Source organism: Hyaena hyaena, unplaced genomic scaffold (genome assembly GCF_003009895.1).
Source record: "Hyaena hyaena isolate Hyena2069 unplaced genomic scaffold, ASM300989v1 scaffold_116, whole genome shotgun sequence".
Taxonomy (NCBI): Eukaryota; Metazoa; Chordata; class Mammalia; order Carnivora; family Hyaenidae; genus Hyaena; species Hyaena hyaena.
Genome location: NW_024080748.1, coordinates 3,288,169 through 3,302,792, shown reverse-complemented (window position 1 = coordinate 3,302,792; position 14,624 = coordinate 3,288,169). Strand labels below are relative to the sequence as shown.

At 45.8% G+C, this 14,624-nt stretch overlaps 1 protein-coding gene across 1 annotated transcript in view; it reads right to left on the bottom strand.

Moving 5' to 3' along the window:
• Positions 1–14,624, bottom strand: part of LOC120234781 (protein kinase C-binding protein NELL1-like) — a 241,379-nt gene that overhangs the window by 201,546 nt on the left and 25,209 nt on the right. The window lies entirely within an intron of this gene.

The window sequence follows — 14,624 nt, the reverse complement described above, 5'->3', positions numbered from 1 at the left end:
CTCACATCGGGTTCCGCGCCTTTTACCTTGGGATTCTGTCTCTCCTTTTCTCTGCCCCTCACCTACTTGTGCTCTATCTCAAAATAAATAAATGAACTCTAGAAAATTAAATAAAAATAAATAAACAAAAGCCCCCTCCCCGCCAAGACCACTTGAGTTTTCTGGACCGTTTCACAACTTCCTTCCTCATTCCACCCGCCACCAGACACAAATCATCTGCAGACACAAATCACCTGCAGAAGGAAAGATCCCTTCCTTGCCCCCCCGCCCCACATCCATTACCATGACTGGCAATTACCCAGCCGAAACCCCCTCCCAAATCCTAGTGCACATCAGTTGAGCAAGAGGCCCCTTCCCTTCTCGAGGTTTCTAAGAAGGCATCGGCAAGAGAATGACAGAAATGTGAAAGTGCTTTTACCATGCCACACAGCTCCCACTGGCTCTGCCTCAACAGAAAATGTAAATACGGGCAGACAGGCACCTGGGTTTTTGTCTGCTGGGATCATTTAAGAAGCTACAAAGCACAGCAGGAAGCCAAGAGACAGCCTTCATTTATGGTGAGCACTCGGCTCCCAAGAAGCAACCTGACAATGTGGTATATGTCCTGCCCGTCCCCGCATACAGCACGGGGGACAGAGTGACATGGATGCTACATGAGTTCACTCTCACCCAAGGGCTGTCCCCTCTGCAGGCCTCACTAGGCAATGTCAGCGGACCCTGGGGCTGGGCAGGGGGTGGGGGGCAAGCGCAGAGGGCGTGCTTTCTACAGGTCCAGGGTACAGGCGGTACATCCAACAGAGCTCTTCACTTACTATGCTGCCAGTAAGTAGCCAAGATTGTGTGACTACTGAGCACTTGCACTGTGGCTAGTACAGCTAAGAGCTGTACCTCATATTTTATTTAATCTGCATTAATTTAAATTTAAATGGCCACCATATAGGACAGCACAGCTCTAAGTCCTAAAAGAGCCCTTGAACCTCTGTTCTCAGTTCTGACATCTCAGGGAGCTCCTTCCCCCATGGAAACCACACTTACAACATATATGCTAATTTAAGCAAAATCTGGCTGCCCTTCTGGGGTTAAGGGCCAAGTGCGCTGTCACTCCCAGAAATAAATTTATAAGCCCCACCCCCCACATCTCCACAGCTCTTAATGAGTTTATTAACTAGATATTACCTAGGGGCAATGCATAATACCCTGGGAAACAGGTGTTATTTCCCCCACTTGTAAAGTGGGGAACATGGTGAAGGTCATAGACCATGAAGTTAGCTTTGGCAAGGCTGGGACTTGAATCCAGATCCAAGTCCAGAGCCCAGGCTACTAGTCAACTTTACCAGAGAAGAACGAAGGAAACAAGAAACAGCCTCTTTGAAAATATGAAATTTTCTTAGAAGACGATGAGCAGCAACGTGACCCAGATTTTGATTCCACAGAAGCTCAGACCATTCTCCCCCAGGACCCTGTGTCTACACTGAAGCACTCCCACTCAGAACCATCAGTAATTCCCCATCACCTGCTCTCTCTGGGAGCCCCTCCCCCGGCAAAACCTGACAGCACCTCAGGTCCTCTCCCATTCATTTACTCCTTCGGTCTGTCAGCACTGAGCACCTCTGTGTGCCAGCTCTCTGCCAGGCAAAAGCAGCTCTGCCCAGAATGTCTCCTGCCTGCTTTTCAATCTGATGAAACGTCTCCCACCTGCCAAGGCTCAGAGCATCCTCTTCCGGGATGCTTTCCTGGAGGAGAGAAGTCCCCCTCTCCCCCCACCCCATCTTATCCTCGGTTTCACCTTCCTCACATCAGTTACATGCAATCAACCCAGGACCGGAAGCAGATGATTCTCCTGACATATCATCAGGCGGTCAATCGTACCCTAATGCTAGGTCACATGCCTACATCATTCCCATCACTGCATCTCATCACATAGGCTTTTTAGCATCTCAAAGCATTGCAAGAAGGGTGAGCACAGGACAATGAATTATTCTGGGAGAGAGACCACATTCACATAACTTTTTTACAGTATATTATCATAATTGTATTTTATTATTAGTTCTTGTTGTTAGTCTCTGACTGTGCCTAGCCTAGAAGTTAAACTTTATCAGGGGTATGTGTTTATAGGAAAAACAGTATGTATAGACACAAACAGCCACCAGAGGTCCTAGAACATATCCCCCACAGATAAGGAGATGCTATTGTACACATATGCATGCCTATGTGAATGCACACACATGCACACGCACACACACACACTGCAGTAGAAATATCTGCTATGGTCTTACAATCCTATTACATTTCCTCACACTGCTTACAGTCTGTATAAATAACCCTCTCTGCTACTCAACAGAGTGCTTTACATTGCTTCATTTATTTAACAAATACTATACCAATTGCTAGGATACAGCAATTGAACACCAAAAAGAATCTAAACTCACGGAGCATATATCTAGTGTGGAAGAACAACATCAAAGAAATTCACATATAAATATAAATGATAATTCCTGATGGTTCCAAATCAGAGCATTGCACAGTGCCTAGGAAATAGCAGCTCTTAATAAATATTTGATTTGTTCCCACTCTGAATTTTTGCACTTGGAATATTTATCACAGAACCATGTAGAGTAGTCCATGGAAATGGTAAAATGAATAATAATGTGAATCATGACTGACACTTAACATTTTGTGCAAACTGCTTGCTAATGCCTCGGCAAGAATCACACTCCTTAATCTTTACAGCAGTCCTAAGACGTGAACACCACTCTTACCTCCCTGTCTTACAGATGGGAAAATTAAGGCACAAAGAAGTTAAAGAACTTGCTCAGGGTCGTATTCCTTTTGAGCATTATCATGTGTTCAGGGATTTCTCAAAACGACTTATATCAGAGGAGATTGGGCTCATTTAGGGTGGTACCATGAAAGACTCGAAACAATTTATATCAACTGATGCCAGTAACTGTTGCTCTTTTATAAGTGAATTGCCCCACCATGACCACTTTTTGGGATACCCGAAATATATCTGAAAGCAGATACACCAGGGCCATTGTGAAGCTACTCTGCCCCAAATTTTGTAATTAGCTGCATCCAGGGAGGTCTGGTTCCTTTCAGTGGAGAACAACATTAGAGTTCAGACAGACTTAAGAGCCTGCATGAGTTCTGGGGGGGAGGGGGCTAAAAAATGAGTAAGAAAATAACTGGGGAATGGAGGTGTGGTGGAGGGAGAAAAGGTCTAGACAGTATTCACTTTTGCTTTATACACTTCGTTGCAGTTTTTAAATTTTACAGTTTAAAAAATTAATACAGAATACTCTATAAAGTAAATAAACTATTGCACATTTTACACAACGGCCATTGGAGCGCAGCCTGGAGAACTCCTGTGGACCAAATAGATCACGCTCTTCTCTGGAGAAGGAGAAAAGCCAAGAAGTTTCTAGAACTTAAAGACCATTTCCAAACCGTGGGGGGGGGGAGGGGTCAGCTTCAACCCTGGGCTGAGTACCCAACCTTTTTCCTGCCTTGGGGGCAGCTTGGAATCTATGTTTGTGCCAGACCTGTGTAGTAATGGGTGGCCCTCTTCAGCCCGTGAATTCTTGGAGCTGTTGGGGCAAAGACAGCCCCCATGGGAGAAGCTCTAACCCCTACCTCATGCACCCACTGTGAGGGCATAGAGAGCACCCGAGGAAGCATGCTTTATCACATCATATCACCCCATTTTATTTTCTTCTATTTTATACCTTCTTCTCTCACCTCAAATCTCCATTCTCCATGCCCTTGGATGATGACCTCAATGAGAAAATTTTTTAAATGACCTCATCTTTGCACCTGTGAGATTGCCAGCCTCAGGGCCGTATATTCACTATCCTCTGTTTGCATCATTCTCTCTGCTTGGTAACCCTTCCTGCTGCCAAGGATCAGTTCGCCCTGCTCCTAACATCAGTCCCTCTGCTCACATATGGGATTGCAGCCCCTGTCACTTCTTCTAGGACCTCCCTCGTGCTCTCAGCCCCCTTCTCTCCTGCATCATTCTTAACTGCCTCAACGATAGAGTTCCTACCCATTTCCAAGTACAATATACTATCTCCTACCTTGAAACAAAACAAAACCTCTCTAGACCCCAAATCACCTTGAAGCTGCTGCCTCTTTCACTGTTCTTTACAACAAAATCTGGTAAAACACTTGCCTATACTTGCACTCTCTGCTTCCTTACCTTCCTTTCTTTCTTAGACGTAACCCCAAACAAGCCTTTTTTCCAGCCACGCCATTGAAACTGCTCTAGTCAAGGCTAAGAAAAGATGTTTATGTTGCCGAATTCACTGGACAAGTGTTGGTCCTCATTTGCATCAATCCTCGGCAGCATTTGACCCAACTATCGACCACTGTCTTCTTCAACATTCAGCGTCCACTGCAAAACACTGAGTTTTCCTCTAAGTTCCAGGCTGGTTCTTCTCTGCCCCATTTGCTGACTCCTCCTTCTCCTCCTGATTGTAATTGTCGGAGGGATCCAGGGCTCAATCTTTGGACCTTGTCTCTGTCTACGCTCATTCCTCAACCCTCAATTTGAATCTGCACCAGAATTATCTGGAGGGCTTGTTAAAACACACGTCACAGGATCCTCACGCAGAGCTTCTGATTCAGTCAGTCTAGGGAAGCGCTTGAAAATCTGGGTTTCTAACAAGTCCCCAGGTGCTGCGGCTGGTGGTAGGCCAGGGACACCAGTTTGAGAGACTGTCCCAAATGATCTTATCACCCTTCACCTCAGGCCACATTCGTGCTGACATCCGGAAATACGCCTCCAGCCCTACCTCTGCCCTTAACTCTGGACTTCTGGAACCCAGTGCCTCCCTCACATCTTCTTGTTCACATCCAGTAAGCTCCTCACACACAACATGACCTAATAGGACCAAATGAAGACATCCATGGGTCTTCCCAACAGCAATACTGAGGAGGCAGCCTGGACCCCACCAGGTCCCTCGTGCCCATACTCAATCCATCGCAGGTTCACAAATCCTCGGGTCTCTACCTGCAAAATACACCCCAAACCTGAATGATATTCCTCCTGCATGATATCCTAGTCAAGGCCATCACCTCCCTTGTACTCCTGCAAACAGCTTCCTCGCTGATCTCGCTAGGACACTCCTGGCCCTCTGCATTTTATCCTCCACAGAGCAGCCAGTCGTATTTCAAAAATGCCAATCGGGGTCCCTGGATAGCTCAGTCAGTTGAGTATCCAACTCTTAATTTCGGCTCAGGTCATGATCCTCGGGTTGTAGGTTCGAGCCCCGCATGGGGCTCCTCGCTGAGTGTGGGGCCTCCTTGGGATTTTCTCTCTCTCCCTCTGTTCCTCTCTCCCTCTGCCCCTCTCCCCAGCTCACATGTGCTCTATCTCTCAAAAGAAAAAAGTACCAATCATATATCACTGCCCAGCTCATTATCTTCCAACTGTTTCTCACCCCTGGAAAATAAAACTCAAACTCCTTTCCATACTTTCCAAGGCCATTTCTGATCGGCTCTTGCTTCCCCCTTTGACCTTCATTCCTGCTCCTCTCACTCTCACCCTCCCCGTGTCAGTCACACTGATCTAGACTTGCCTCTAACTCAGCAAGCCTGAAGCTTTTGCACCTGTAGTTCCATCTACCCAGAATGCTCTTCCACCAGTTATGATGTGGCTTCTTCCATCACTTCAGGTGCAGGTCTCCGCTCTAATAATATCAATTTCTTCTGAAGGCCTTTTCTGAGCACTTGATCTAAGCAGCACCCTCTTGTCACCTGTACTCTGCTATCTTTTTTTTTTTAATTTTCATAGCACCTACCACTAGCTAAACTTTATTATATATTTCTTTGTCTACCGATTAATTGACTGTGTCTCCACCAGAATGCAAAGTCCTTGAGGGTAAAGATTGTCTCCTTCCTTGTTGTATTCCCAGAACCTAGAATAATAACTAGTAAATAGGAGACACTCAAGATTCGGTTGAATAAATAAATGGATGGATGGTTGGTCCTCATCTCTGTTTAACATCTTCTTATTGTATTGCCATTCATGTGCTTATTAGTGGTCTCTCCTGATTCTATACAGACTCCACAAGGGCAGAGAGGGCATTCTCTTGTTCCCTGCTATGTATAGCCTCTGCACTGGCCAGCAGCTGGACACTGGCACACATGTGGTAGGCATTCAACCAATGCTTACAGGTGTTGAAAATAAACTTCTGCATGGGGTCCACCCACACCCATTAGAGTCTCCACCTAGACCTGGGGCCATTTATCTCCTCTCATTTCCCATTCTCCCCTCCTTGGACTCTACTTCCTTTCTCCATCTGCTCCTGCCCTTCCTGGCCTGCACTCCTAACCCGGTTCTCTCTAGGCATGCTCCCACATAAGCTCAGACTATAGTCTGATCTTGTAGTCATCCTGAAGAAACTTCGAAGGTTAGCTTACTTTGGTAGGTCAATTTCTACCACCGATGAACCACCTTGATCTATGCCAATTTACAGTCACTTCCAGGAGGCAGATGCATGAGGCCATGTGCCTGCGGAGATTGCTAAACTGTAACTGGCAGTCTCGGGGGTGGTTGAGAAGGTGAAGCACCTTTCTCCCAGAGCAGCAGGTAGAGAGCAGAGCCAATGACTCCCTACCACCTATGGAAAGAAGGTAAGGAAAGTAAAACAGCAAGGAGAAATGGGAAGGGGAACGTTAAGACCTCTGTGATACCCACTGTGTATCAGGCAATTTGATTTACATTATTTCATTCCGTTATGGCTATCCTGATTTTACAGATGATGAACTGAGACCCAAATAGTCTAAGTAACTTGTTTATATTTACCCAGGTCATAAATAACAAAGCCAGGATGGATACCACTAGACTCTAAGTTCTACAAGGGTAAGGGCTGGTCTCATTCCCCACTGTGTTCTCAGCACTTGCAACAGCCCCTGGCATTTCAATAAATGTGCTATTGGAAGAATGAATGAATGAACCCAATACCAAGGCCCATGCTTTCCCCACAGTAAGCTCCTAAATGCCTTACAGCCAAATCTTTTCACAGCCAAGCCCCAACCTGCCTTTCCAGACTTCTCTCCCACACACTCTCACATGAACCCTTTATGGAAGCCAAACTGTCCTCCACAGTGTCCTTGACCATGCTCCCCTGCACCTTTGCTCAAGCCATTCCCCCTCCAGCATATGCCTCCTCCACCTCTCAGCCTAACCCAACCCTGCTCGATCTTCTACTCTTTTTGCAAGTCCTCCCAGATCCAGCCAGCCCAGATGGGTTCTGAATCCTCAGACCCCCAACAGCACTCACCCCCTGGCATTCAGGAGCACCGGCATTCAGGAGCACCAGCAACACCCCCATGTGACTCACTGTCTTCACACATACCTATACTGCCTCCCCAACTAGATTCTTCTTGCAGTGACCTTAGCAGCAAAAGTACAGTAAGACCCCAAACTATTAATGCAGAATAAGGACCAAAGCCATAGTAAAGAGGACAGCTGAGGCTCGCCAGCGTTGTGGGCTCCTTTAGCAGGGAGCCAGGCTTTATCAAGACACCCATTCAAACCAGCCTGTGTAGAGCATCCACGATGTGCCCGACACTCTCCTTGGGACCTATGATCAGTCCCTTCTGCCCCACACTTGTCCTCAGTTTAGCTGGGGAAAAAGTCCTCAAAACAGAAAACTGAAATATAAAGCTATGCTTACCGAGGTGGAGGTCTAAGAAGCCATCCATTCCAAGATTCACAGTTACTTCAACATAAGTTTTAGGGATAAGAAATGTTACCTTCAATCACTATGTGTATATATTGATTATAAGATATATCGTGTTAAAAGGTAAAATACAAATCTCAAAATTGAGAAAATCTGTCAACACCCACCATGAAAAACTGATGTGAAGTTTCTAGGTGAAACTTAACACGGGGTGGGGTACTCACATGTCCCCTCACATTCATTTACATCCACAAAGCACAGAACAATGGGCAGGAGGAGGGGGCAAATCTGTCTCTAGATCTCAGATGGTAGCAAATGGTGCCCACATACATCGGATGGCTCATTCCTGTGGGCTACCTCCTCCCTCCACCAATGACACTGGGAAAGAACTTGGAAAATGATGGCTGGTGGAGACAAGACTCAAAAAAGTGCAAAAACCATGAACAATCCCAAAGAAAATCAGGACAAATCCTAGAAAGGATGGGTCCCAGTGGGGACTCACTGTCCAGTGCTTCTCCAGAAAAGGAGGTCTGGGGAGCACACCAGTGAGCTTGCATGAGGGAAAGCCCCTTAGTCACAGAGAGTCCACTGAGAGAGCTGGGGACACAACTATGCACACCCTCATCATGTCTGCACGCACCTACTCCCATTACAAACAACACAGCTCCCATTGATTCACCACTGAGTAATGCCAGGCATGTATTTAGTCCTCTTCATGCATGGTTTTTATTTGGATCCATACAGTCACTCTGTGAGATGAGAAAACTGATATGCAGAGAGCCAAATTAACTAGCCCGCCTTGCTTGTAAATGGTGGGTCTGGAATTCAAACCCAGGTCTTCGTTACTACATAGACAGACCCCTATTCCAAGAAGCACACACACACTCAGCCCTATGTCCACATTCGCACTCACAGAGCCACAATGTGCACTGACACACGTATTTTGCCTGCATCACTCAGCACCTCTGTGCATCTGCTCAGATGCGATGCCCCTTCCAATCCAACCAGACGGCAGTTCTCTATTGCTAGATGCTGATTTCAGCCACGAGTTCCAAAGGCCCCAGCTCCCTCCTCCTCTGCATTCAACCAGGACCATCAGCCTAGTAAACCCAACTGAATGAATTCCTGTTTGGTCTCAATTCACACAACACGGCCTCCACAGCCCATTTCCCAAGTGTGTTAAGCCCATTAAACCCTTGCAGCTTGTCAAGGTGTGAAGGAACTCTCAATGCAACCAAAGTCCCTGGGGGCCTTGCAGAGGTACAGACCTCCTCGGGCATGTACAAATCTGCATTTCTCAAGGTGAACAGCAAAGTTAAGGGTTATGGGTGCCAGATGCCCCTGTTGGGGCTTCAGCTTGAAGAAACCAGAAAACCCAAGCATGGACACACCAATTCACTCGCCACTGACCTTTGGTCATCAGAAGAATAAAATGTTCTTTGAACCATAGAGAAAAACCGACTAAGGGAAGAGTTCTGGAATTTATGTATTTATGTACAAAAAAATATGTAATTTTTGCCAATTTTAGGCAAAGCTTTGATGGATATAACCCCTCCTGCCGTTACCCACTTTGAAATCAGGAACTTCCTCCTTAGGTATAAACTATGCTCCTAGTGCAGCCATGTGCTGGCCCTAGCCTCTGTTGAGACAGACACAGTTGCTCACCATGACCCTCTTCACGGACCTAATAGGAGGTACAATGTCCTCAGACCACTGCTTTCCAAGCTGAGTGATCCAAGTCTCCAGTCTGCCCCTGAAGCGCTGACTTTCTGTGCAAGGCAGCAGTCACACAACATTTCTAGGCACAAATCAGAGCTCAGAGAAGGGACCAACCACTGTGTGCCTCAGTTTCCCCTTACCAATGCTGTGGGAGTACACCATGGCAAAGTGGGTCAAGTACAGAGTTTAAGGTCAAAGAGATCTGGGTTCACATACTGATTCTGCCACTTCCCCTCTCCAGGGCTTGGTTTTCTCATCTGAAAAATGGGGCTGCTCTAAGGATGGAATGCCACAGACTGTTTGTGAGAGATGGCACACATCTCTGGGAATGTGATACAAGTGATAGACCTTTTCTCAAGAAAAAGGCAGAAATGAAATTTAGGAGGTCCATAGGCTCACTAAGTCTGTCCATGAAGTATAAGTCAAGGTCACTGAGATACAACAGGACCCTCCTAGTGAAGCACAATAACTATTAGCTACTAATATGAATGGTGGAGTGTTATTAATAATCTTTTACAGATTTGCTTATCTTCCAACTACACTTTCATTTCCTTTAGCATATGATTTCATCTACATGTGGAATCTGAAAACAAAACAAAACAAACAAACAAACAAAAAGCAGAATCAGGACTATAAATAGAGAATAAACTCGTGGTTGCCAGAGGGGAGGAGACGGTGGGGTGTCGGCAAAATGGGTGAAGGGAATGGGAGGTACAGGCCTCCAGTTATGGAATAAATAAGTCACATGGATAAAAGGAACAGCACAGAGAATATAGTCAGTGATACTGTAATCACATTGTATGGAGGCAGATGGTAGCTACACTTGTGAGCATAACATAGTAGAGTTTTGTTGAATCACTATTTGTACACTTGACGCTAATGTAACACTGTCCATCTACTCTACAATTAAAAAAAAAAAAAAAAAGAAAAAGGAACAGATAGGAATCATCACCTGGGCCTGACTGTAATTCACGGTTCCCACACAGTGTCCGGCAGTGAGTGAGCCAGCAGCCCTCTCTGATGGTTAGGTTCTACAGGGAGGCTATGTGTAAAATCCTAGGGGATTCGCAGAAGGCAGATGTCCTCCTTGGAAATCCACCTTCTCGCTATACTTCGGAGCCACTGCCAATACACTGGAGTTCAAGCCAGAGATGGAACCACTGTTCTCCCTTCCCCCGGCCCAGAAAACATCAGTCATTCCACCTATCAAACATCCTAAGGGTATCCAATTTCCTCCCTGTTAGCTCAATGCCACAGACAGCGTGGCTTCCCAATCGTCACAGCAGAAAAGAGTCCATAAAGTGAGAAGAAAGAGGCAACCCACAGCTCCTCTCTCCTAGTGCCCCATTCTTTTGTGAGACGTGCCCAGCACAGCACAGCACCAGATCTAAGGGAGGCCTTTAATAAATGCCAAGCACAGAGATGATGAATGGATGGACAGATGGACAGACGGATGGACGGATGGATGAGTATGAGCTAGGACTGAATCCAAAATCTAGAGCTCAATAAGCCTCAGAACTAACCCTTCATAAAACCTGGATTCTAGTTTTCACTCTGCAACGAACAAGCTATATCACCCTAAATAAACCCTTTCCCACTCTGGGTATCAGTTTCCCCACCTGACAGGGAAAGTGAGAGAAGTAGGCAAAAGTGTGTAAAGTGAGAGAAGGAGGCAAAAATGTGGACTCTGTTTATAGGACACCCCAGATTCACACACTTGCATTGCTTTCCGGCCAGAGGGCCCCTGCAACTGCTCCCGCTATTCCCAGGGTGACACACCCAGAAGGCTGCGGCTGCCCACTGCCATGGCCGACTCCAGCCTGCCCTGGAGACTACTCCCAGTTACTGTCATGACTCAGGTATATGCTCCAACAGTTCCTAACCTCACATCGTGCCCCCCTCCCTTCATCTCAAGCTCTAGGGGTCTCCCTGATGCCACTGAGGCAGGAGCCCTCTCAGGACTCACATAGTATCCAGGCACATGCAGGCCAGACGTGTGGGGATAGATGCTTCATGGAGGGAACATGGCTCCAAGGGAGTTGGACATCAACAGATAAACCCTTCTCCTTGTCCCTCACTTACTACATTAACCACTGGGAGCTGTGAGTATGTGACCTTTCTGAGGAGGCTGTCAGGAAACTGTGGCCTGCTCAGCAAAAGCTCTAGTATTTGTTCTCTCTCCTTCTCGGCTTCAGTCCCCATTTCCCTGACTCTGGCTTCTTAGACTTACACTCTTTAATAAGATGTCAGTGCAGAAAGCGATGGCTTTGTCTTCATTTCACGTTCACCATGTGTCTGGCAATGTTGTCACCTCAGCTGATACAACTACAGGAACAATCAGCACTTGTTGAGCATTTTCTATAAGCCAGGCATTGGCTTGACTGGTTTACATCATTAAATTCTTTTAACAACTCTACAAATACATACTATTACATCTCCATTTTATAGATGAGGAAAGCGAAGCAAATAGAAGCGAAGTACTTTGTCCAAGGAAACACGGTTACTACACAGGGGGAGATGAAATACTCAGAACACTCCCGTGAGGCGGGAGATACTGCTGTCCCCTCTGACAGCTGAGAAACAGAGACTCACAGAGGTCAGGTGACTCAACAGAAGTTACACAGCCACTAAATGACAGAACTGCAACTTGAAAATCTGTGATACAAACCCTATGGATGCTCCCTCCCAGGTTCTCTTTCAACCCTAGCATGTTAACCGACCAAGTCTCTGATGCAAGACAGATTCCACAGATGCCAACTCCAGTTAGATCTCAGTGCCAAGGCCAACGTCCTTCTCCTCACCCTTGACTCCTGTCTTCCCACCTGCCTAGTCCCAAAGGGTAAGCTCTGTCTAGTGTCTCTCTCAACTTCTCTACAACTATCAAAATAGCCTATGTGCTGGACTTCACGCTCAGAAATATGTACTGCCCTTCCCTGGAGGAGAGCTGTGCTCTCCATCTCCTTTGACTTAAAGCTTGACTGTATGACTTGCTTTGGCCAATGCAACGGGAGCCAAGGTGATACATATCACTTCCAACCGTTAGCTTTAAGAACCAGTGAACGCATCACCATTCTCATTTTCCTTTTGTCACAGCAACAGCCAGGCTACTGGAAGATGTTGCACCCAGTCTCACAGAGAGGGAAACAGGAAGGAGAGAAGTGGTCAGTTCATGATGGGCCTGTGGCATGAGCAAGAAATAAATTCTTGCTATTATAAACCACTAAGAGTCGTGTACTCTAACGCCTAGCCTTCCTATCAATACATACAGTGGTTCAAGAACTGGGGTGCTACCACAACAATATAACAACAACAAACTAAGATTATGTGGCATTGCTTCTGGTGGTGGGCAGAAAGTGTTAATAGAGGATGGAAAGGTGTTTATTCATATGACGCAGTGATGAAACATTTGGTAAAACTGTCATCTGAAATAAACTACAAAAGAAATATATCTGATGAGCTTGAAAAACAGAAAGTTAGTATGTGTCTTGATTACTATTGGCTGCACTTGAAAAGGGCTAGAGGAAAGAGATGTGCTATGCATTGAAATATATCCCTACCCGACCTGCACATTCAAATTTGAAGCCCTAACTCCCAGTAACTCAAAATGTTTGGAAATGGGACCTTTATGGAAGTAACAGGTTAATATAAGTTCTGAGGATGGGCCCTAATCCAGGATGACTGGTGTCCTTGTAAAAAGGGGAAATACAGACAAGAGAGGCGCTTAGAAGAAACATGAAGAGGCACTGAGAGGAAACAACCATCAACAAGTCAAGGAAAGGGGCCTGGAACAGACCCTTCCCTCGCAGCCCTCAGAAGGAACTAACACTGCCGTCACCTTGATTTTGGATTTCTGGCTCCATTAATGAGACACAATACATTTCAGTTGTTTCACCCACCCAGTCTGTGGTACTTTGTTATAGCAGCCCTAGAAAATTAGCACAAGGTGAAAGAGAAAAGAATTGGCCGCCTTGCAGATGGAAATGAAAGGGAACAGACAGTAGGAAATTCCAGGGCTTCCAGGGTTGAAAGAGACGACTCTCATCTCCCTACAATGACAAATAAAACCCAGAAATACTTCAAGGGGGTCAATCAGAAGTCAGCCTTGAGATGAGAATCAAATTAAGGGCTGGACGCCTCACTCATTGTTAAAACATCTGAACGTTAAGGCACTGCCAGTCAATCCCTTCTGTTGGACAAAATGGAGAAAGGGTCTGGCTCTTCTATGAAAATATGATAGGCTTAATGTAATCAGAATTAATTGTTGGTGCGGCTCTTGGTACATACAGCTGACTGGCACTAAATCAATGACAAAAATGACCAAGCTTTATTCTTGTTTCACAGCCAGAGAGCCACACTAGCTTCGACTAAGAAACTATGACTGTTTAAGAAACAAAACAACACTTGGTCCCCAATCTTCTATGGGGAAGAAGTGCAGTGACAGGTCTCCAGCCACCAAGGAGGATAATGGAAGAGGAGGGACTCCCAACAAAGTGAAACCAAGAGCCACAGAAGACAATGGACTGGAAATCTACTTCCAGGGAACAAAAGAACATGCCTAATTTCTAAGCAAGGGATACTTATAACATCTCCCCCCATCAAATCCCAGGATTGCTATAATTGTGTATCTCCCATTCTTTACCTTTCCAAAAAAAAGTATTTATATAAGTTATTCTACCTCTGAACTAACATTACATATGGGGTATATGAGAAGCAAATTATTTGCCTTTTTTGTTCATAAGTATCTAAAGCAAAAGGAGCCAAATGAGTATCTGATATAAAGACCCATCACAGGATCGTAGGCTTTGATTCTATTACATGACAGGATAGGATTTCTGTATGGTCTCCCTAGAGAGAGGCAGGGGGACAAGTCTGTTTGGGGGCCAAAAGGAAACTGAATCAATATTTGAGATGAGAAGGGAAGACTATAATAAACTGCATTATCGTTCACAAATATTTACTGCCTTTCCCTGGGGGAGGTCACTTCCTTACTTGGTCATGAAATTTTCTTTGAGCAAAAATGATGTACCTCCAGGCAGAAGCTTTAAAAGTCAACTTATGCTTTGTCATGATTTCTTTTCCCTCAGTCACAAGAACCGCCAATGCTCTACATAAAGGATGCTCTGTCAGGGGCGCCTGGGTGGCTTAGTCGGTTAAGCGTCCAACTTTCGCTTAGGTCATGATCTCGTGGTTCGTGGGTTCGAGCCCCGCGTCGGGCTC